Genomic DNA, 23,054 nt, shown 5'->3' on the forward strand with positions numbered 1-23,054 from the left:
ACACACCCTTATTAGAAAGGAGGTTTAACAAAAGTTTATTTTTCAACTGTCAAAATTAAAAGTGTTCCTAAGTCCCCAAATATATTCACAATAATAAAGAAATAACAATGAACAGGCACTTTGAAAAACCTCAAGGAACTGTTATTCCAATTACCCGTAATTACAATGGATGCAAATTCCCTTTCACTTTTCTTCAGCCTCTCTGCGGAAGGGACTGCTTAATCTATCTGCGCAGAGGATAAATGAATGAAAGGAAAAGAGAACTTTGTCCAATATACAGTCTATCAGAATTATTCTTTTTTTCTAGCTTCAGATTTCCATATCAAAGATCACAGACTGCTCACATAAGCAAAGAGTAGAAAGTGTTCTACGTTATTTATTTTTTGTTTTTTAAGTCTTCTTTGCTCTGACCCACAGTCCTTGCCAAATAATATATACTCAGTCCAGGAACAGCTGGACAGACAATGGCCTGTGTAATCAATCAAAATGTATATAAATCTGTGTGATACCACATAGTGAATCATCGCATCACAATTATCATAAGCGCGCGTGCAATCTCTTCCCTCAAGGACATTATGCATTGAACACGTATGCGGGATTGAAAGACAATGGTCTGTCAATGGAAAGAATGTGGTTTTCTAATTCTCTATGTCAAATTTTCATGCATGTCGTCTACCGTAAATCCTTTGAACTGTAGGCTGTCAGAATTGTGCCGGCAGCCCTTGCTGCCTACTGAAAAAGGAAACGTAGACTTGTGCAGCTCCTGAGCTGTTTTCAGATTCCGTGCTGAAGCGAAGTTGCGTTTTCACTCTGCTGGGTGTAACCGAGAAGCTTGTGCGTGCACAGCACTTGCAGTTTCTTTCGCGTGAGGACTAGCGACCAGGGCGCCGACTGCGGAAGTTGATCAAGGATTTCAACAAGGGAGACTCTGAGCAGGTAAGAGAGCCTTGGGTCATACCGTTACACTTTTGTTCTGCACCGATAGTCGGATGACACATTTTTAACACCGGCCTGACTTCACGTTCAGTAACTGACTGCCAAGGCAGTCAAGCCTCGCAGGGCTCCTTTTTGAGTTTGGCAGACGCATGGCGAGGGGTCCAGACAGTTTTGCCAATCTGTCAGCAGATGCTTTTTCTGTGTTGCAAAAGATGAATGCTGTGTTGGTTACTGGATTACGTGAGAGCCACTAGTGATCAACAGCTGTTTCAAAGCAGCCCATAATACGTTTATAAAGATGAAAGCAAAATGTTATTTGTATTGAAATGATCTTGTAAGATATACATTCCAGACAGAGGTGATAAGGGATGGCAGCTGGATCGGACACTACACAGCTGCTCAGTTAAACCAGGGCGTTTAGACTTAATCACAACTCCCTTCTGAAGGAAACGGAGTTTTCGCCCATTACAGTTACCAGCATCACCTACCTATTCCCTTTCCTGGCAATAAAACACATTTCAGACATTTGACCTGACAGAAAACATGTAAAATATTTTTAAATTCATTAAAATATCTGTCCTCGACCTTACACAACAGTGACACTGACAATGAAAGCAAGTACAGTATTTCCCGTGAAGCTGAAGCTTTTCTGTTGCACATGAAAAACCGAGACCCAGCGAGTCAAGCTGCTTCTCCTAGATAACAGCTCTCATGAGAAAAGAGAGCACGTGGAGGATGGCTCAATAGTATTAAATTCTGGTGTTTCAGTGTGCCCTTGATGGGCAGTGGGGCCGTGCACTACAGTGTTTGCTTAGACAAAGGAAAATGGAGGCTGAAATCAGCTTTATGGGGGAGTAACTAAGTACTATATAATAATTAGACTGTATCTTTTTTAGACTTTTTATGAACTAAAAGGTAGCAAAGTTAGATTTTAGAGGACTTTTTACAAATTTTCTTCTATTCGTACACAAGAACTTTTTTTTTTTTTTTACAAGCAGCACTTTTTAAAAAAAATACTAACCTAATAATATTATTATTATTTTTTTTTTTTTGCATTAACGGCTCTACTCAATAATAAATAGATGGCTGCCTAGGCAGATTGGGGTATGTCAGGTGTGATTCAGTCTGTCAGATTGGGCTTCAGCACTCTTAAGCGTGCCCGACAAGTCTAATATACAGATCGTGACTTAGAAGGTATCATTTTTTTAAAACCATTTTTAAAGACCTTATTTGGAATAAATGTACATGGAAGTATACTTTTCTTCTAGTTGTAAGCTACATTCTTCCATAACACACCACTACTGGATATTTAGAAAGAATATGCTGATGAAAATGAAGACACTTGTTTTATATATTTTAATGCATTTTTTTAATTCCAGAGCCGTAAAATTGTTTCCAGTCTGTGTTAGCACATAATAGCAGGGCTGACAAGATATTTTTAAATAGCTCACTTAACAGAACCAATTACTAATACTTCCTGAGGAGGAAAAAAGAGTGGCCGTTTCCAAGTGTCTTTCTTCCTTACTTCAAAAGACCAGGCAAATGAGACCCTGGGAGCACACATTATTTTACAGTTGGTTTTTTTTGTTATTTACAATAGAGGTTCTCCATTCCTGTCAACAGAAACAACTGCCCAGGAAGGCAAAGGGCAGCCTATATCTTCTGGACGTTTCTAAACAAACAGCTAGAGAGAGAGAGGAGAAAATCAGAGACAATATTAGGAAAATAAGACATACTTCCTATATGCTCTTTCAGGCAGATGCAGTATCTGCGCGGGAAAAGGGGTGCTCATGATTGAGCATCCTTTTTCTTAACCTGACCCCTGGCACACTTTTTCACACGATATTAAGTCAGAGTAAGTATTTTCTGCTTTTCTGTCAACATTTTGGGCTCCTCAAAACTTAAGGCCTGCTTGGGGCAGATGCTAATTTTTTAAATATGCATGTCGGGCGCTCATATAGTTTTTTGGACATTTGCATGTCCAATCTCATGTTAAGTCGTGTGCTGTAGCCAGCGCATGGTATTACATCGGCCTGTTTGTGCAATTCAGAAAGAGAACACATATAGGGTACACTGTGTCCTTTCGTCTCCGTGCACACACAAATCAACCTCTCTGCATGTAAGTCTGTTGTACCAGTTGACCTAGGTGTAGGCAGACTGACTCATGTGCACCCAGAGAAAGCCAGTTTCCAAGTTTGGAGAGGAGGACTTACAAGAAGGCATTTGTCTCTCCTCTGTATTCCCAAAGGAATGCACTTTGCCAAACTTATTTAATAACATAAAGACCCCATCTTGCTATTTGAAGGCAAATATAAGACCTTGGCCTAGTTATTTGAAGGCAAATGATAGATGAGTTAGACAAGAGAAATGTTTTAGAAGATCCTACTACTTAGCCATTCCCATCATTATGTACATCAGAGTTCATAAACTAAGGCCCATGAGTCATAACTGGTCTGCCAACCAATCTGATCCAAGCTACTGGCAGGGCCATCCTGGGGCAGGATGAATAAGGGTGCTCCAACATTATAATTTCCTGTCAGCTTTGGGGTGGAGTCATGCCCATCAGCAAGATGGAGTTGATTCACCTTAGTGCCCGCACCATCCCAAAGTTAGCTCTACCTGCCAGGGTTACAACAAAAAACCATGGAGCTGATAAAAGCAGAGTGTGGCTCACAGTATCCACCGTGGGGACGATGAGTGAGCACATGTTTATGTATGCTGACAATCCCTGCAGCAGTCCTGCTGCTGCTACCTCCACTTGCAACGACGGCTTCCCCTGGTGTGGATTAGCAGGGGAGAGGGCTGGGCGTGAACTTCCTCTCTCCCCCAGATTGGTATGGATTAGTGGGAGAGAGGGACTTGCACACACATTCTTTATCATTTTCGCTCTCTTGCTCTCTTTCTATTTCTCTCTTTCGCATACCCACTCACATACAGTATACACTCATTTATACACGCTGTCTCATACAGAGACACACTCTCTCTCACACACACACATCCGCACACACACATACACACATTGTAAGCCCTCTGGAGATAGGGAAATACCTACAGAACCTGAATGTAAACCACTTTGAAGTGCTGAAGGGCAGAATATAAATAATAAATTACATAACATAACATTTCCATACTTCTCTCTCTATCTTCTCCCCGTTTCATTGCAAGAGTGCCTGTGAATATTGCTTTTAGGCAGCTTACTGAAAAATTGATCAAATTATGTTTATAGCTGGGCAGCAAGATACAACACAATAATGGTTGTTTCTCCTATTTCTTGAAATAAAAAAAAAATTAAAAAAAACATACAGAACATTTTCCTGCCCATTCTTTTGTGGAAAATCTTGTATTTTTTTCTATCATTTTTTATATTTTGCATAGTACAGGAGGAAATACATTTCTGTTTCTATTTCTCTGGTGTAGTACAGGAGGCAGGTTGTGGCTTGACTTCTTGGGTTTCCATTTCAGTTTTCATCTGCATGTTTCCATTTCTAATTTGTGGTTACTTATATCACATTTGATGAGATTTTGTCTGTGTTTTGTACATGTTACATGAAATGAGGCATTCTGCAAATGTGTACTTTCTGTATTAGGATGTACAGTAGTCTTAACATAAGATGTGCTATTGTGGCCATCTTTCCCCCCAACTCACTTCCCTTCTCTCACTTTTTGCTTTTTCTGTTAATAGCACTGTCATCTTCCCAGTCCCCTCAGCTCATAATCTTGAGGGACATCTTCAATTCCTCTCTCTTTTCTATACACATCCAAAACTGCTAAAAATTCTGGGATCAGTATTCAAAGATATCCGGTTAAGTAAGCTAGCCAGATAAGACTTATCTGGCTAACTTACAAGGGATATTCAGCAGCTTGGCTATGCTGCTGAATGTGCTCAAAACAATTATTAGTTAACTAGATAGGTTTTAGCTAGCTAACTTTAGACCTTCCACCAAACAAGACTAACTTAGCTTAACAGGATAAGTCTGAATATCGGCACTTATCTGGCTAAGTTAACCAGATAAGTAACTCTTCCCTGAAATGCCCATTTCCCACTCACTTATCCGACCAAGTGACAGCTGCTGAATGGGACCTTACATTTAGCCGTCACCACTTAACCGGATACTTTGCTACCTATCTAGCAAAGTAGCACTGAATTTCAACCTTGTTTCTTTCACTATATCATCACCAAAACCTGTCCCTTTCTTTCTGAACACACTACCAAAAATCTTACCCACGCTCTCATTACATCCCACTGCAACCTGCACCTCACAGGTCTCCCAGTAGATCTTTCTCCACTACAGTCTATTAGAGATGTGCATTTATTCTCAAATTAAATGTGCCACGAAAAACCTCATTTGGTTTTTGTTTCATTGGAAAATAAACCAAAAATGAATGCTACCAAAATTCATTTTTTTCCCTGTTTCATTTCAGAAGTGAGGGAAAAAAAAACTCTAGACACCACCAAATTTAAAAAAATTAAACCTCCTGTATCCTCCCACCCTCCCTGGATACATTCATACCTCATCCCTGTGGTCACAAGCACAAGAAGAAGTCAAAATGAGGCAGGAGTGATCCCCAGTTGCTCCTGCTCTGCTGGGTCTAATTTTCAAAATGGGGCCGGCTGGCCCGGAGGTTGGCACCATTTTGTTGCGTGGCCTCACAATATATGACCATTCAACAAGATTCATTGTTCCACTCTGAGGGCCACATGGTGCCATTTTCAAAATGGGACCTGGCAGGGTAGGAGTGACTGGGGATCGCAGTTGCAGTAGGAATCCAGCTTGTTTTGTTTTCCAATGTGCTTTTCCCAGTAGGAGATCCATTGACGTTCTAGTGCCTGTTGTAATATCTGCAAGTTTGCAATGTTGCTTTTTCATTAGTAGGGCTGTTGCAGTTTGATTCCTGAGTGTTAGTGTTATTATGGTACAATAGGTTTTCTTCATAGGTGCAGAGTGTGGTGGGTATTTTTTTTTTTTTCAGGGTTTTGGGTTGTTTCATCAGGTGCCTAGTAGTAGAGTGATTGGGTTGATGGTACTAAGTAGGAATGTGCTTTCCTTCTATTTCCTTGGGGGCCGATGCAATACAGTGCACTCACATGAGCACACTGTTTAACCCGCTGTCAGACGCGGGTTAAATAGGCGCTAATCCACCCCCTAATCCCCCCCTATAATAGGGGGATTAGCGCCTAATTAATGTGCGTCCGACGCGGAGTTAATGAGTTAGCGCTCATCACATGCAAATGCATGTGAATGAGGCTATTACTCATTCACTCCGCATTAAAAAAAAAATAAATGTGCATCTCAAACGCACATTTATCGCTCAGATATATAAGCCTGCCTGGAGCAGGCGTTAATAGCTGAGCGCACATAGAATACGTACAGAAAAGCAGAAAAAACTGCTTTTCGGTACTTCTTCAATTAAAAAAAAAAACAAAAACCTCGGCAGACCGCCGAGTTATGAAGACTGATGCCGGTAAACTCGGCGTCAGTTTTCTTAACCTGCTGCCCTTTGCGGCGCCATGCATGCGCTAAGAAAGCGGGCGCTGAAAAGTCAGCGCCCGCTTTCCGCAAAATTTATTGCATCGGCCCCTTTGTAAATAAAATGAAGGATAAACAAATGAAATTGTTTTTCATTTTGTTTCATTTACAAAACCTCCCCTTCTCCTGCTGACTAAATGTGCCAAATATTTTTAAAGCACCCATCACCCCAAGGGCTTACCCCCAACCCCCCCCCCCCCCCCAAGAATCCTTCCCAGCATCTTACCCCATGCGTGAGATCCAAGAGAGGCAGGAGCGAATTCCAGCTGCTCCTGCCCAGTCTGGGTCGTATTCCGAATTGGTGCTTGTTGCCTTATAAAAACCTAGTGTATCCTTATAGCTCTAACCTCCAAGACTCAAACTGCAATAGCTCTACCAATGAAAACAAAACTCTGCTCTCAGGAAGGGAAGGGGTAAGATGCTAGGGAGGCTCTCAGAGGGATGGGGGCAAGCCTGGTGGGGGAGCTTTTTTGGTTTGTTTTGCAGCACCTGTAGTTGGCAGGAAGATAGGGCTAGCAGTCAGCTTTTGGTGCCAATATTGAACATTAAAACATTTTAGTGCATGCGGCTCGAATACAGAGCACACTAAAAATGGGAAATGAAAATAAAATACAATTTTTAAATTACACACAAAAAAATACAAAATGGAAAAATGAACTTTAAAAGCTTTGTTTTGGCAAGTTATGCCTGCATCAGGGTTTGAAATTTATAAACATTACAAGTGAAATACTTTTTAAAACAAACATATAGCAATATTAATGAATTAAATGTGACAAAAATGTCTTTTGAATAGCTCATGACTCTGTAGTATGTAACTTTAAAAAGTGGTAACTGAAAGTCCAAAAAAAACCCCCAGAGAAGTGGTGTATCCCTGGAGAAATGGTGAATTGTCCTCCTTGGTGATGCAAACACTTTATGAGCGTAGACCAGCACACATCTGTCCACTCAGGTTTCACAGAGATATTAGCATCTGAAGCCTCTGGTAAACAGCAAGGGTCAGCTTTACTAAGTATTTTCCCCACGGGGGGGGGGGGGGGGGGAAGCCTTAGAAAATCAGGCTTCAAGTTTATTACTGATGACTTTTGCAGAAAAAAAGGAAGGCTGGTATCTGTTTGTCTATTTGCAGATGATACTAAGATCTGCAACAGAGTGGACACGCCAGAAGGAGTGGAGAGAATGAGACAGGATTTAAGGAAGCTGGAAGGCTGGTCAAAGATATGGCAGCTGAGATTCAATGCCAAGAAGTGCAGAGTCATGCATATGGGGAGTGGAAATCCGAATGAACTGTATTCGATGGGGGGAGAAAGGCTGATGTGCACGGAGCAGGAGAGAGACCTTGGGGTGATAGTGGCTAATGATCTGAAGTTGGCGAAACAATGTGACAAGGTGATAGCTAAAGCCAGAAGAATGCTGAGTTGCATAGAGAGAGGAATATCGAGTAAGAAAAGAGAAGTGATTATCCCCTTGTATAGGTCCTTGGTGAGGCCTCACCTGGAGTACTGTGCTCAGTTTTGGAAACCGTATCTCCGAAGGGACAGAGACAGGATGGAGGCGGTCCAGAAAAGGGCGACCAAAAAGGTGGATGGTCTTAATCGAATGACTTATGAGAAGAGATTGAAGAATCAAAATATGTATACCCTGGAGGAAAGGAGGAACAGGGGTGACATGATTCAGACTTTCATTTACTTGAAAGGTTTTAATAATCCAAAGTCAACGACAAAGCTTTTCCGTTGGAAAAAAATCAACAGAACCAGGGGTCATGATTTAAAACTCCAGGGAGGAAGACTCAGAACCAATGTCGGGAAGTATTTCTTCATGGAGAGGGTTATGGATGCCTGGAACGCCCTTCTGGAGGAAGTGGTGAGGACCAAAACTGTGAAGGATTTCAAAGGGGCATGGGATAAACACTGTGGATCCATAAAAAGTCTTCAGGATGTGAATGAAGAGTAGAGCATGGGGGTGGTTCGCGGAAATGACGGCTACTACCTGATGATTAATAACCTTATTCAATAAACATACACATGATTAATGCAACTCCAACATTGCTCTATGCTTCAACGGCAAGAGGAAATGTGGGAAAAAGGATTTGCATTCACAAATAAGTGTGGGAGTAGCTTGCTTGTTGCAGCGGTTACTACCCCAAACCAAATTAGCCTGCTACTTCACTTTCAATGCATATTCAAGCAGCTCTCTGCTTCAATGGCAAGGGGGGGGGGAATGAAGAAAAGAGGATTTATATTCAGACAACAACCAACAAGGACTAAATTGCACAGGCTAGGTAAACAAATAAGCATGGGAGTAGCTTGCTTATTGTGGCGGTTACTACCCCTAACCAATTAGACTTGATACTTCACTTTGATGCAGCTCCAGCACTGCTCTCTACAACAAAGGCGGGGATGGAAGGAAATTAGCACCAAAAAGTTACCAATAAGGGCCCTGACCTCAGCGGTCAGAGTAATAGATAAGTATGAGAAAAATAAGTGTGAAAGCTTGCTGGGCAGACTGGATGGGCAACTTGGTCTTCTTCTGCAGTCATTTCTATGTTTCTATATTTGGCTACAGAAGCTGATTCCTTTCCACCATAAACAGAGGAGCACAGAAACTTCTGCAGTAGTGGCAGGCTAATGGCCTCCAGCAGCAGGTGCATTTATGATAGAAAAAAAAACCTGCTTCTGTAGGCAACAGCATCTACTATTTGAGAGCTCCAAACAATCATGTTAGCAGGGAATTGCACTGAGTGTCTGATCTTCAATTTCATCAAAATCTATCCTCGTGCAGCCCAGCTGCTAGCAATGTATGGATGGATGGACGGACATGGCAATGCCAATGGGTGCTTTCAGTGATTAAAATTGAATGCATCTAAAAGATGCTGCTGAACACCAGAAACAGCTTTCAAAACTCCTGAAGAGACTTGTGAGTGACCATGAAGAAGCAGCAACAGGAATGTGTACCAATAACACAACCATGTGGCTTGAGTCACTTTACAGCATTTTGTCAGCTGAAGAGAGTTGTGATATTCTTATTTTCCATATAATAGTGTCTTCTAATTGTTATGATTCCTGCCCGTGGAGCTTCTCTCCGTGAGCAGGCCTCGCCACCTTACCTGGTCCCCTGATGCGGCTGGACACCGCCAGCTCCGTTTGCTGCGGCCCGGAGGCCATGGCCATCTCCCTTCCCTTGTGGCAGGACGCTGTTGGCACCGTTTGCTGCGGCCTGGAGGCCGCGACCATCTTCTGCCCTGCTTGGCAGGGCTGACACTGTCGGGAGCTGTGTCTTGCGGCGAGTGCCGCCGCTGAGCTCCTTTCCCTGCAGCCGGGGTAGCCGCGGCCGTCCCGCGAGTGTCTGCGGCCTGGAGGCTGCTTCTGGGGCCTGTTCAGCCTGCCTCCGTGGCCGGGAGCTGCAATGCCATCAATGGGGTTCTCGTTCGGCAGCCTTGAGGCTGCCCCGGGGCCTGCCTGCATCCAGTCTGCCTTCCCTACTCTGCCGCTGCAGCGTGCAGGATAGTGCCGCTGTCCGTGGTCCTGCTTCTTTTCTTCAGCCTTCCTTAGGCGCCGGCATGCGCCTCTTCACAGTATTTAACGGGCCAGCCACAGGAAGTGTTGCTGGCTCCACCTCATGATAACTTCCTGCTCCAGGCCTATAAAAGGGATTCTTCAGCAGTCTCTCGTGGTCTTCGGATTGAGTCTCATAGTGTCTTCATGTTTCTTGTTTCCAGTCCTGGTGTCGGCCGAGTCCGGATGTCCGAGTCTTCAGCTGTTTCCATGTTTCAGATGTTCCTTGTCCTGCTCTTCAGCGTCTTCAGGTTCCTGACGTCTCCTGTCCTTGTCTTCAGATGTCTCCAAGTTCCCGGTACCTGATGTTCCATGTCTTCATGTTCCAGAGGTCCCTCGTCCAGGCTTCCTCATGTCTCAGCCTTCCTGGTGTTCAGCCTGCCTTGGTGTTCGCGCTTGCTCCGGAGCCTTCTGTTCTGTTGGCCGTGGATTTCCGGGTGACACAGCTTCGTCATGGGAGATGCCGGCAGTGGACTGGTGTCCTATGCTCCTGAGCCGTCTTGTCCTGCCAGCCTTTGTGGAGCTCCAGATGACTTATGGCTCCGTCATCGAAGTTCTGCCTCAGCTGGATTCTTCCCTGCGCTTGTCCTGCTCTCCGCGTGGTCCATGACCAGCCTCCTCAGGCTGTGTAGGGCACACAGTGGGACAGGGTGGTCCGTGACCAGCCCATTTGTTCCGCCCGTGAAGGTGGGTTGTGTAGGGCGCCCTGGGAAACAGTGCCAATATCTACCCTCCTAGCTTCTCGTCTTGTCAAGACTTCCTCAAGTTCCTCGTCTTGTCTCTGATGTCGTCGCATCGACATTGGTCCGTGATGCCGTCGCATCAGTCCTTTGTCCGTGATGCCGTCGCATCAGTCCTTTGTCCGTGATGTCTTCGCATCAGTCCCTCGTCCGTGATGTCTTCGCATCAACCTTGGTGTCATGTCTTCACTTCAACCTTGATGTCATGTCTTCACTTCAACCTTGGTGCCATGTCTCGCATCAGTCCCTCGTTTGTGATGTTGTCGCATCGACGCTGGACCGTGATGCCGTCGCATCAGTCCCTCATCCGTGATGTCTTCGCATCAACCTTGGTGTCATGTCTTCACTTCAACCTTGGTGTCATATCTTGCATCAGTCCCTCATCTGTAATGTCTTCACATCAGTCCCTCATCTGTGATGTCTCGCATCAGCCTTGGTGTGATGTCTTCGCATCAGTCATAGTCTCAAGTCTTCTATGTTCCAAGGACTCCGTCTGCTCTCATCCTCGTTCCGGCCTGCTGCCCATTGCCGTACCCAGTGGTAGGTCTGAAAGGGCTTGGAACAGTCAGAGCGCTGTTCATCAATCAACATTACGTTGTTGGTTGTCCGGGGTTTGCAGGTCTGGTTGAGGGTCAGACCTTATATCTTAGTCCTTGCGTCTGCCATGTCTTGCCATGTACCCATGCTCGCACCAGCTCACCTCCCACGGTTTGGCTTGGGGCTCCTCCCTGGGTTATGCCATGGCCCAAGAGCTCACAACCCTGTTTAGAGACGACCACGCCTCCGTGCCTCGGAGCGTGATGGCCGACGGAGGTCACGCTCGTAACACTAATGTGACCAGAATATACTCATCATCTGTTCTTCTTTGGTATTGAATATGATTTGGAAAGGATGACTGCTACCATGCTTTACCTCTTGTTGGATCCTATATTGAGATAAAGTCTGCTCAGGAAGCATTCACTTTAAAATAAAAAAAAAATTGGCTTTGGTAATAATCACACTGTAAAAATTCTGATGGCATCATCAAATTCTTACTCTAGTTTACAAATCTAGACTACTCTTATTGAAGCAATAAAAGGTCTTTAATAGTCCTTTGTTAGTTAAATGAAATCATTAGGAGCTCAATATTTAAAGATAGCCGACTATGGGCCTCATTTTCTAAAGTATCACAGGCCTGCGATACTTTAGGAAATGAGGGGTGGGGGGCCTAAATGGGGGGTGGGCCTGCACTAGCTGGCAGTGATCGCACTGTCGCGGTGCGATCGCTGCCGATTTCGTATCCAGTAGCGCCACCATAGGAGGTGTAGTTATTGGGAGCGAAATAGGATGCGAAAAGGGCCTTACCTTTTCGTCGTCCGTGGCGGCTTCACGGAGTCAGCCCCAGTGACGCCCCAACTCCTCCTCTTCCGGGACCGACTCTGCCCCCATTTTGGTATCACATGCGTGCGATACATTTAGAAAATAAGGCCCTATGTATATTAGCCAGATAAGACTTATCCCACTAGCTTACATGGGATATTCAGTGGCACGGCAATGCCTCTGAATATACCTGGCTAATTTTAGACCTGCTATAGGGCATGTCTAACTTATCCATCTAACTGGGTCATTTATTATTTCGCGGTAGGGCCTTATCGCATACGATAACACCGTAATGTGTGCAAGCACACCATAACACACGCGATAAATAATGTAATGCAAAATGCGCATGCAAATTAAAAATTGAATATTCGAGTGGGCGGAGTTTGGGTGGAGTAAATACAGAGAAAGGCTACCAAAATGATAAGGGGAATGGAACAGCTCCCCTATGAGGAAAGACTAAAGAGGTTAGGACTTTTCAGCTTGGAGAAGAGACGACTGAGGGGGGATATGATAGAGATGTTTAAAATCATGAGAGGTCTAGAACGGGTAGATGTGAATCGGTTATTTACTCTTTCGGATAGTAGAAAGACTAGGGGGCACTCCATGAAGTTAGCATGAGGCACATTTAAAATTAATCGGAGAAAGTTCTTTTTTACTCAACGCACAATTAAACTCTGGAATTTGTTGCCAGAGGATGTGGTTAGTGCAGTTAGTATTAGGGATGTGAATCGTTTTCCATATCGTCTTAACGATAGAAATCGTGTGGCAGGGCAAGAAAATCGTCTTAGGCACGATTTTTTAGTTAAAAAATCGTTAAAAATCGTTTTTTCCGATTAGTGCGCACTAACTCGAGTTAGTGCGCACTAACGGGAGTTAGTGCGCACTAACTGGGAGTTAGTGCGCACTAACTGAAAATGATACAATTTGACACTTTTCAGGTCAGTTAAGGTCAGTTTAGGAATGAATATGTATTCCTATTGGCTGCCCTCTTATTTATTCATGTTACCAAGTTTCCTACTGACAGTATATGGGGGATGGGAAATGGAAACAGTTGGTAGCTTGACAAAACAAGTAATGTGATCAGTCAATGTGACTAGAACTTGTGCCCTAACCCTGATACCAGGGGTATTGTGATCTTCCTGCACACAGTGCCCTATCCCTATTAATACCAGGAGTGTTGTGATCTTCCTGCACACAGTGCCCTATCCCTAATACCAGGGGTGTTGTGATCTTCCTGCACACAGTGCCCTATTCCTGATACTGGGGGTGTTGTGATCTTCCTGCACACAGTGCCCTATTCCTGATACCGGGGGTGTTGTGATCTTCTTGCACACATCCCGATATCAGGGATAGGGCACTGCATGCAGGAAGATCACAACACTCCTGGTATTAATAGGGATAAGGCACTGCATGCAGGAAGATCACAACACCCCTGGTATCAGGGATAGGGCACTGTGTGCAGGAAGATCACAATACCCCGGAGGAGTGAGGGTCAGGCAGCTCCCCCCTGTCTGTGAAGCCAGCCTCTCACTAGTAATGCAGGGAGGGAGCTGTCTCAGACTTCACCATCCTCCCCCCCCCCCCCTTACCCACACACCATTCACTAGCTGGGACATGGGGGAAGTCAGGAGTGAGGGTCAGGCAGCTCCCCCCTGTCTGTGAAGCCAGCCTCTCACTAGTAATGCAGGGAGGGAGCTGTCTCAGACTTCACCATCCACCCCCCCCCCCTCACCCACACACCATTCACTAGCTGGGACATGGGGGAAGTCAGGAGTGAGGGACAGGCAGCTCCCCCCTGTCTGTGAAGCCAGCCTCTCACTAGTAATGCAGGGAGGGAGCTGTCTCAGACTTCACCATCCTCCCCCCCCCCCTCACCCACACACCATTCACTAGCTGGGACATGGGGGAAGTCAGGAGTGAGGGTCAGGCAGCTCCCCCCTGTCTGTGAAGCCAGCCTCTCACTAGTAATGCAGGGAGGGAGCTGTCTCAGACTTCACCATCCTCCCCCCCCCCCCCCTCACCCACACACCATTCACTAGCTGGGACATGGGGGAAGTCAGGAGTGAGGGTCAGGCAGCTCCCCCCTGTCTGTGAAGCCAGCCTCTCACTAGTAATGCAGGGAGGGAGCTGTCTCAGACTTCACCATCCTCCCCCCCCCCCCCTCACCCACACACCATTCACTAGCTGGGACATGGGGGAAGTCAGGAGTGAGGGTCAGGCAGCTCCCCCCTGTCTGTGAAGCCAGCCTCTCACTAGTAATGCAGGGAGGGAGCTGTCTCAGACTTCACCATCCACCCCCCCCCCCTCACCCACACACCATTCACTAGCTGGGACATGGGGGAAGTCAGGAGTGAGGGACAGGCAGCTCCCCCCTGTCTGTGAAGCCAGCCTCTCACTAGTAATGCAGGGAGGGAGCTGTCTCAGACTTCACCATCCTCCCCCCCCCCCCTCACCCACACACCATTCACTAGCTGGGACATGGGGGAAGTCAGGAGTGAGGGTCAGGCAGCTCCCCCCTGTCTGTGAAGCCAGCCTCTCACTAGTAATGCAGGGAGGGAGCTGTCTCAGACTTCACCATCCTCCCCTCCCCCCCCCTCACCCACACACCATTCACTAGCTGGGACATGGGGGAAGTCAGGAGTGAGGGTCAGGCAGCTCCCCCCTGTCTGTGAAGCCAGCCTCTCACTAGTAATGCAGGGAGGGAGCTGTCTCAGACTTCACCATCCTCCCCCCCCCCCCTCACCCACACACCATTCACTAGCTGGGACATGGGGGAAGTCAGGAGTGAGGGTCAGGCAGCTCCCCCCTGTCTGTGAAGCCAGCCTCTCACTAGTAATGCAGGGAGGGAGCTGTCTCAGACTTCACCATCCTCCCCCCCCCCCCTCACCCACACACCATTCACTAGCTGGGACATGGGGGAAGTCAGGAGTGAGGGTCAGGCAGCTCCCCCCTGTCTGTGAAGCCAGCCTCTCACTAGTAATGCAGGGAGGGAGCTGTCTCAGACTTCACCATCCTCCCCCCCCCCCCTCACCCACACACCATTCACTAGCTGGGACATGGGGGAAGTCAGGAGTGAGGGTCAGGCAGCTCCCCCCTGTCTGTGAAGCCAGCCTCTCACTAGTAATGCAGGGAGGGAGCTGTCTCAGACTTCACCATCCACCCCCCCCCCCTCACCCACACACCATTCACTAGCTGGGACATGGGGGAAGTCAGGAGTGAGGGTCAGGCAGCTCCCCCCTGTCTGTGAAGCCAGCCTCTCACTAGTAATGCAGGGAGGGAGCTGTCTCAGACTGGTATCAGGGTTAGGGCACTGTGTGCAGGAAGATCACAACACTCCTGGTATTAATAGGGATAGGGCACTGTAAGAGATGACTGTAGTAGATTGAATAAAGATCTGATGTTTCTGCTCTCCTCACACCAAACAAAAACAACACACAAGCAGAGAAGCCCTTCTTACAAAGCTGAGCTAGTGAGTTAAGTAGGAGGAAAAGTAAACATACTGGTGCCAGTGTGGCTACTTAAAAAATACACTTACCAACAATCAATTACATATATTTGAACTGTGTACAGTTCCAGCCAGGACCACCTTTCTAAAATGCACAGTGATTGGCAAATTCAACATGCACTAGCATTTCAGGTGCCTGCTAACAAAAATAATAAACAAACAAGTTCTAGTCACGTGAGTGCTGATCATTACATTACTTTTTTTGTCAAGCTTCCAACTGTTTCCATTTCACATCCCCCCAACCATATTGGTAACATCAATAGATAAGAGCACAGCCAGCCAATAGGAATACATACATACATATTCATTCCTAAGTGACCTTTACTGACCTGGGAAGTGTGAACACTTTGTTTCATTTTCTGTTGGTGTTCGTTAGTTTCCAGTTCCATTTCCCATCCCCCCAACCATCACCTCAGTGGTAACCTTGGTAATATCAATAGATAAGAGGGCAGCCAGCCAATAGGAACACATATTCATTCCTAACTGACCTTCAGTGACCTGGAAAGTGTTTATTTGTATCATTTTCAGTTAGGGGTAGATTTTAAAAGAAGCGCGATCAGCCTACTTTTGCTTGCGCATCAGACTCAAGCAAAAGTACGCTGGATTTTAGTAGATACGCGCGGAGCCGCGCGTATCTACTAAAATCCTGGATCGGCGCGCGCAAGGCTATCGATTTTGTATAGCCTGCGCGCGCCGAGCCGCGCTGCCTCCCCCCGTTCCCTCCAAGGCCGCTCCGAAATCGGAGCGGCCTTGGAGGGAACTTTCCTTTGCCCTCCCCTCACCTTCCCCTCCCTTCCCCTACCTAACCCACCCGCCCGGCCCTGTCTACACCCCCCCTTACCTTTGTCGGGGGATTTACGCCTCCCGGAGGGAGACGTAAATCCCCGCGCGCCAGCGGGCCTGCTGCGCGCCGGGCCGCGACCTGGGGGCGGGTACGGAGGGCGCGGCCACGCCCCCGGGCCGTAGCCACGCCCCGTACCCGCCCCCAAAACGAAGCCGACACGCCCCCGGAACGCCGCGATGACCGGCCCCGCCCCCCCGACACGCCCCCGACACGCCCCCCTCCGAGAACCCCGGGACTTACGCGAGTCCCGGGGCTCTGCGCACGCCGGGAGGCCTATGTAAAATAGGCTTCCCGGCGCGCAGGGCCCTGCTCGCCTAAATCCGCCCGGTTTTGGGCGGATTTAGGCGAGCAGGGCTCTGAAAATCTACCCCTTAGTGCGCACTAAATCGAGTTAGTGCACACTAACTCCCCGTTAGTGCGCACTAACTCGAGTTAGTGCGCACTAACACGATTTAACGATTTTTAACGATAAATCGTTAGAATTTCTATTGTATCGTGTTCTATAACGATTTAAGACGATATAAACATTATCGGACGATAATTTTAATCGTTGAAAAACGATTCACATCCCTAGTTAGTATAGCTGTGTTTAAAAAAGGATTGGATACGTTCTTGGAGGAGAAGTCCATTACCTGCTATTAAGTTCCACTGCCATTAGCAATGGTAACATGGAATAGACTTAGTTTTTGGGTACTTGCCAGGTTCTTATGGCCTGGATTGGCCACTGTTGGAAACAGGATCCTGGGCTTGATGACCAGCATCCTGTTGGTCTGACCCAGTATGGCATTTTCTTATGTTCTTATGTTCTTAAATGGAAATCAGGGTCTTCTGGAGTGGAGTGCGATAGTTTGCGTTACTCTATCATGGGATTTAACGCCAGAAAAAAACACCTTTTTTTAAAATACAGTGAAAAAAATATTTTTCGCACTCCCACGGCTGGGATATTATCACAGCGATTTTTCAAGCGCGATAAAAAGAGGAATGATAACGGACAAACTTACCAGGCCTTCCTGCCCCAATAAAAACACCTGTTCTTACCTGGTCTGGCCTCCTAAAGCCATAATGTTTGTGGCAAGTTTAATTGTTGGGGGATACTGGATGCTTCGGAAGGCCCGCCGCAGACAACAAGCGGAACAACAGCAACCTTAAGAGCAGGCAAGGCCAGTTCCAAGCCCTCCTAGGGATGTCCCTGCACCGCAGGCAGAGGCACGGGTCCTGCAGGGTCAGGGCCTAGGGCAGCGCCTGGCGCACAGATGGCTACCAAGGAAGAAATATAGGGAGTGTATCTTTCCTCCATGAATCCTTGCTGGGGATGCCAGAGGACTATGTGCTTTGCAGGTATCACCTCAGTTCTCGGGCTATCCTGGAATTATATGAAGAAATCCGAGGGGTTTTTGGATCCAGTCACAGAAAAGTCCCATGATGTGCCTGGCCTCACCAAACTGTTGGCCACCCTGCATTTCATGGCAACCAGCTCCTTCCAAACAACAGTAGAGGTCGTGGGGGGAATGTCCCAAACCACATTTTCCCGCTGTCTGGACCAGGTCATCCCAGCAGTCTCTGACCGCATTAAGTGCTACCATCGCATTTCCTCAGGACAGGCAGGACTTGATGGACTTGAAGAGAGGCTTTTATGCCTCTGCAAACTTTCCCACTGTTTTTGGGAGCTTTCGAATGAACTCACATGGCATTCATTTCACCCCGTGACAGGGAGGAGATGAACCACAACAGAAAGCTCTTCCACTCCATCAAAGTGCAAGTGGTCAGCGACACTCGAATGTGCATCCTTGACATGGTGGCCAGGTACCCGGGAACAGCGCACAATTGCTTTATACTTAGGCAATTGGGCCTGTGTGAAAATTTTGAGGACAGCCTATATGGTGACAGTTGGCTCATAGGTAAGAGAGACGCTTCTTTCTGTATTCCATCTCTGGCTATGTGTTTGTGGCAAATGGCATGGACATGGGAGGTAGCTGGGGGGGAAAGTAACAGCATCGCTGCCATGACAAGTGGCTTGAACAGTTACGACTGTAGGCCATTGCCCTGGGGCCTGGCTTTTTCTCCCCATGCTGCAGAGGCCTGCTAATCTTGTGAGGGTGAAACAATGCACTTACTCTAAAGCTTGGTGTGTGAGCAGGCACTATAAAACTCAGTGGATAATGACAAGCTTGAAGTGTCCATACTGTGGTACTGCACGATCACGTGTGGCTGGTTAATGACGCATCATCCAGATTGTCTGCCACAGTTTGTCTTGACCCTCACATAGCTGAACCAGAAGCAATGGTCTGTGCAAGTTGGGGGCCTGGCTTATTCCCTGTGTCAGGGCTCACAAATTGGTTTCTATGGAAGACATACTGCAGAGCCGGCAGGGATATTCACAATCACACCATGAGGTACCGTTTTTTCAAATAACACTGGTGTGGCAGCTCTTATATATTGCTTCAAGGTCGGAAGCCTGCTACACACCAGAAGCCTTAGGTCAGTTGCGAGGGCCTGGCACACAATTGTTGGAATACCCAGATGTGATTTAGTAGTCCTGAAGAGCTGAGCTACTTTTGGCTACTGCTATGCTGTACATATGCTGGCCCAGAACAATGTGACATGCACTTAGGCTAGGAAAATCAGCCTTTAAGGCTCAGGGAAAGGTACAGGCTACTTTATACAGTCCTATAGGATGCTGTGGTTTGCAGCCAGATCTGCAAGTGACAATGCTATGATTAAATCTGTCTTTGCCGCAGGAGATTCTGGGTACAGTTGCAGGACCTGGCTTCTCAACCCCCTTGACATTCCCAACATGCTGTCAGAGATGAGGTACAATGAGGCCTTATGTGCTACCCGCTGTGTTATCAAATGTACCTTCAGAATTCTCAAAAGTAGATTTTGCTGTTTGGACAAGACGGGTGGAACTTTAATGTATGCCCCACCCAAAGTTGCAGATATAGTGCTGCCCTGCTGTGTCTTCCATAATCTCGCCATTCGCCATGGACTACGAATGGATATAGTTCTGGATTTCCCCTCGGATCCCCCATATGTCCCTGCACATGCTGAGGACAGCCCGCTGAGTGGCAGCTACTTTGCTTGATAGGCCTCATCTACCACATCCTCTTCCAGGGAAGGGAGGCCAGTAGTCTGTTAGCTGCTGCTCTCCTCACTGTCATCTTTCTTTCTCTCATTGCTTCTCTGTCTGGGTCACTGTGTAACAGAAAACACATACCGTATTTTTCGCTCCATAAGACGCACCTGACCATAAGACGCACCTAGAATTCAGACCTGCCAAAAGTCCCTGGTGGTCCAGCGGGGGTTCAGGAGTGGTCCGGGAGCGAGCTCCTGGACTTGGGCCGTCGGCTGCCAGTAATCAAAATGGCGCCGATGGCCCTTTGCCCTTACTATGTCACTGGGGCCGACCAATGGCAGCGGTAGCCCCTGTGACATAGTAAGGGCAAAGGGCTGTCGGCTGTCAGTAATCAAAATGGCGCCGATGGCTCTTTGCCCTTACTATGTCACTCGGGCCGACTAATGGCAGCGGTAGCCCCTGGGACATAGTAAGGGCAAAGGGCCGTCGGCGCCATTTTGATTACCGGCAGCCGACGGCCCAAGTCCAGGAGATCGCTCCCGGACCACTCCTGAACACCCGCTGGACCACCAGGGACTTTTGGCAGGTCTTTGGGGGGGTCAGGAGGGTGGGGGTTATAGTAAATTAATTTGGCAGGTCTTGGGGGGGGGTTGTTAGATTTTTAGTTTTTTTTTATATTCGCTCCATAAGACGCACAGACATTTTCCCCCCACTTTTGGGGGAAAAAAAGTGCGTCTTATGGAGCAAAATATACGGTATGCCTACTCTGGATTCGCTTTGACAATGGAGCCATTCAGTGTATTGGAAAAACAGTTCTGAAAGTAAAGATGATATAAAATATATGTAGCTGCCATAATATGTTCTGCCTCATAGTGAAACTAAAAGAAGCATGTGTGGCACGTGAGTTTGTGAAAAACTGCCGACACATCATTCATAGTAGAGATATGAATCGTGTCCTCGATCGTCTTAACGATCGATTTCGGCTGGGAGGGGGTGGGAATCGTATTGTTGCCGTTTGTGTGTGTAAAGTATCGTCATAATCGTTAAAATCGTGAGCCGGCACACTAAAACCCCCTAAAACCCACCCCCGACCCTTTAAATTAAATCCCCCCCCCCCCCAAATGCCTTAAATTACCTAGTGGTCCAACGGCACACTAAAACCCCCTAAAACCCACCCCCGACCCTTTAAATTAAATCCCCCACCCTCCCGAACCCCCCCCCCAAATGCATTAAATTATCTGGGAGTCCTCCGTAGCGGCGGTCCGTGGCTAAATCGGGGGAAGGGGGAGAGCACGAAAACCGGCACACTAGATCGTGAGGTCTTCAGCCGGCGCCATTTTTCAAAATGGCCGCCGCAAAATGGCGGCGGCCATAGACGAAAACGATTCGACGCAAGAGGTCGTTCCGGACCCCCGCTGGACTTTTGGCAAGTCTTGTGGGGGTCAGGAGGCCCCCCCAAGCTGGCCAAAAGTTCCTGGGGGTCCAGCGGGGGTCAAGGAGCGATTTCCTGCCGCGAATCGTTTTCCGTACGGAAAATGGCGCCGGCAGGAGATCGACTGCAGGAGGTCGTTCAGCAAGGTCCGGAACCCTTGCGAGATTTCCTGTAGTGAGGACAAGCCAGCAGGCTTCTTCCATCTAGCTGGCACAGGTACTCTGTAGGGGGGCCTGCCCAGGATTGTTGGTATAACTCTTCTAATTTGGCATTCGATGCCATCACCTTTGTCCTTTATGGCCTCTTGCCATGTCGTGGCTTGCCACTTGGGGGGGGGGGGGTCATGTCTTTTGGGGTCCTACCCCTCAGGCTTTTGTCAGCCTGGTAACTGCTGCAGGGTATGACCTCCAGTGATGCTGGGGAAGACTCGGATAGCTGCTCAGGCATCCTTTGCAGGATCTGCATCAGCATGTTCGTCATGCTATTGTTTGCTGTGGCCATCATTGTTTGCAGCTGTCTGATCTCGCAAGATCTGGTTCTACCTCCTGAGGCACACTAGCCCTCCTGAGGCACACTAGCTCTGCCTTCATGCGTTGGAGGTGTACCCCATGCCTCCTTTCCAGCTGGTCCAGCTGCTTATGCATGGACTCCTCTGTTAGTGGCAGAGATGTTGTTGATGCTGGTGCTAGTGCTGGGCCTGGTGCTGGTGCGGGTGGCAGTGCAGAGTGAAGGACTTTGGGCCTCCAAATGTGGCATGATGGGGCTTCTGGGCTGCTCCTGCTGAGGGTGTGGTGCTTCAGGCTGGTGCTGTGGTGTGCTGGCTCGAGGTTGTGAGGAATCTATTGGCTCCCATTGAAGGCTAGGTTCTTCAATGAAGCCAGAGAGGTTGAGGGACACATTGAGTGGGCTGGATGAACCCAGGGGTTGCAGCATGTGCAATGCCTCCTGAGCCTGTGGCTACTGCTGCTCATCTTCCTCCTCGCTCACCTGGGTCTGGGCATCCATCAGGAAGGCCCTGTGCAAAAGGGCTGTTGTGCTGCTGGTACCTGGGGCTTGCTGGCTGGACCCTGGGGCTTCCTGGCTGGGACCAGCAGCTTCATGGGCGAGAACTGTGGAAACAAAACATAAAACATAAATACAAATGGCAGCAAGTATCCTTTGTTCATTTGGCATTAGAGGTGCACTTTGCTTCTCAAGCATTGTGAGCATCTTATGCCAAATGATGTGTACACCCATTGCAGCCTGCCCATTTACAGGTGAGGTGAATTTACCGGCTGTGACTTGCGTGGTGTCCAGCCACTCGGCCATGCCCTCGAAGACATCCGGTCCCAGCCTTTGCACAAGGCGCTCCTCCATGGGGGTGAGGATGATGGGACAAGGGACTCCTTTTCCTGTCTGCCATATATATTTATTTCTGGCCACTACCTTGGCTTTCAACTGTGCCCTGATGTTCCCAGTACCTGTGGGCCACCTGCTCTCTGCTTTGTTGAACTCTGCTGTGCCTGGAGATGCCTGGGCTATGTTGCGCCAGATCTGGCCCTTGGATGCCTTTGAGGTCTTGGCCACCCGGTTGCCAAACAGCATGGCATAATACTTCAGGACCCTTGCAATAACCATCTCATTATCCTGCACACTGAAATTGATAGCCCTGAGATGAGGGTGTCCTGCTGCCTGCCTGCCAGAAGGGGGTGGCACTTCTGCTTCTGGAGAGGTGTCCTCCCTTTTCTCACTCTCCCTCCCACTTCCTTCTCCTCTCCTCCCTCCTCCTGCCCCTGCCCCTGCCCTGCCAACTCCTTCACTTCTGTCCTCTCTATATCCCTAGCCTGCCATCCTCCTCCCTCCATCCTTGCCTGCTTATCCTCTTTCCCCTTCCCCCTCACACCTCCTCCTATCCCTTCCCTCCTGCCTATCTCTACGTCTGTCCCTTCTCTTACTCCTCCTCTTCCTCCTCTTCCTCCTGCCCTCGTCTTCCCACCTTCTTTCCTCATGTCTCTCCTCTCCTCTTTCCCCACGCCTCTCCTGCTCCAACCTCTTCACCACAAACACAACTCCTCCACAGTCCTTCACCAACACCACTCCTCACTCA

The 23,054-nt window shown here is 47.8% G+C and overlaps 1 protein-coding gene across 2 annotated transcripts in view; it reads left to right on the forward strand.

The window, feature by feature from the left end:
* The first annotated feature begins 781 nt into the window (after positions 1-781).
* The window catches only part of GPR174 (G protein-coupled receptor 174), a 40,388-nt gene continuing 18,115 nt past the window's right edge, over positions 782-23,054 (forward strand). For both annotated transcript variants that reach the window (XM_029606536.1, XM_029606537.1), the window contains exon 1: positions 782-936. The gene's annotated coding sequence lies outside the window, so the exon portion shown is untranslated. The remainder of the gene's footprint in view (positions 937-23,054) is intronic.

Source organism: Rhinatrema bivittatum, chromosome 6 (genome assembly GCF_901001135.1).
Source record: "Rhinatrema bivittatum chromosome 6, aRhiBiv1.1, whole genome shotgun sequence".
Classification (NCBI taxonomy): Eukaryota; Metazoa; Chordata; class Amphibia; order Gymnophiona; family Rhinatrematidae; genus Rhinatrema; species Rhinatrema bivittatum.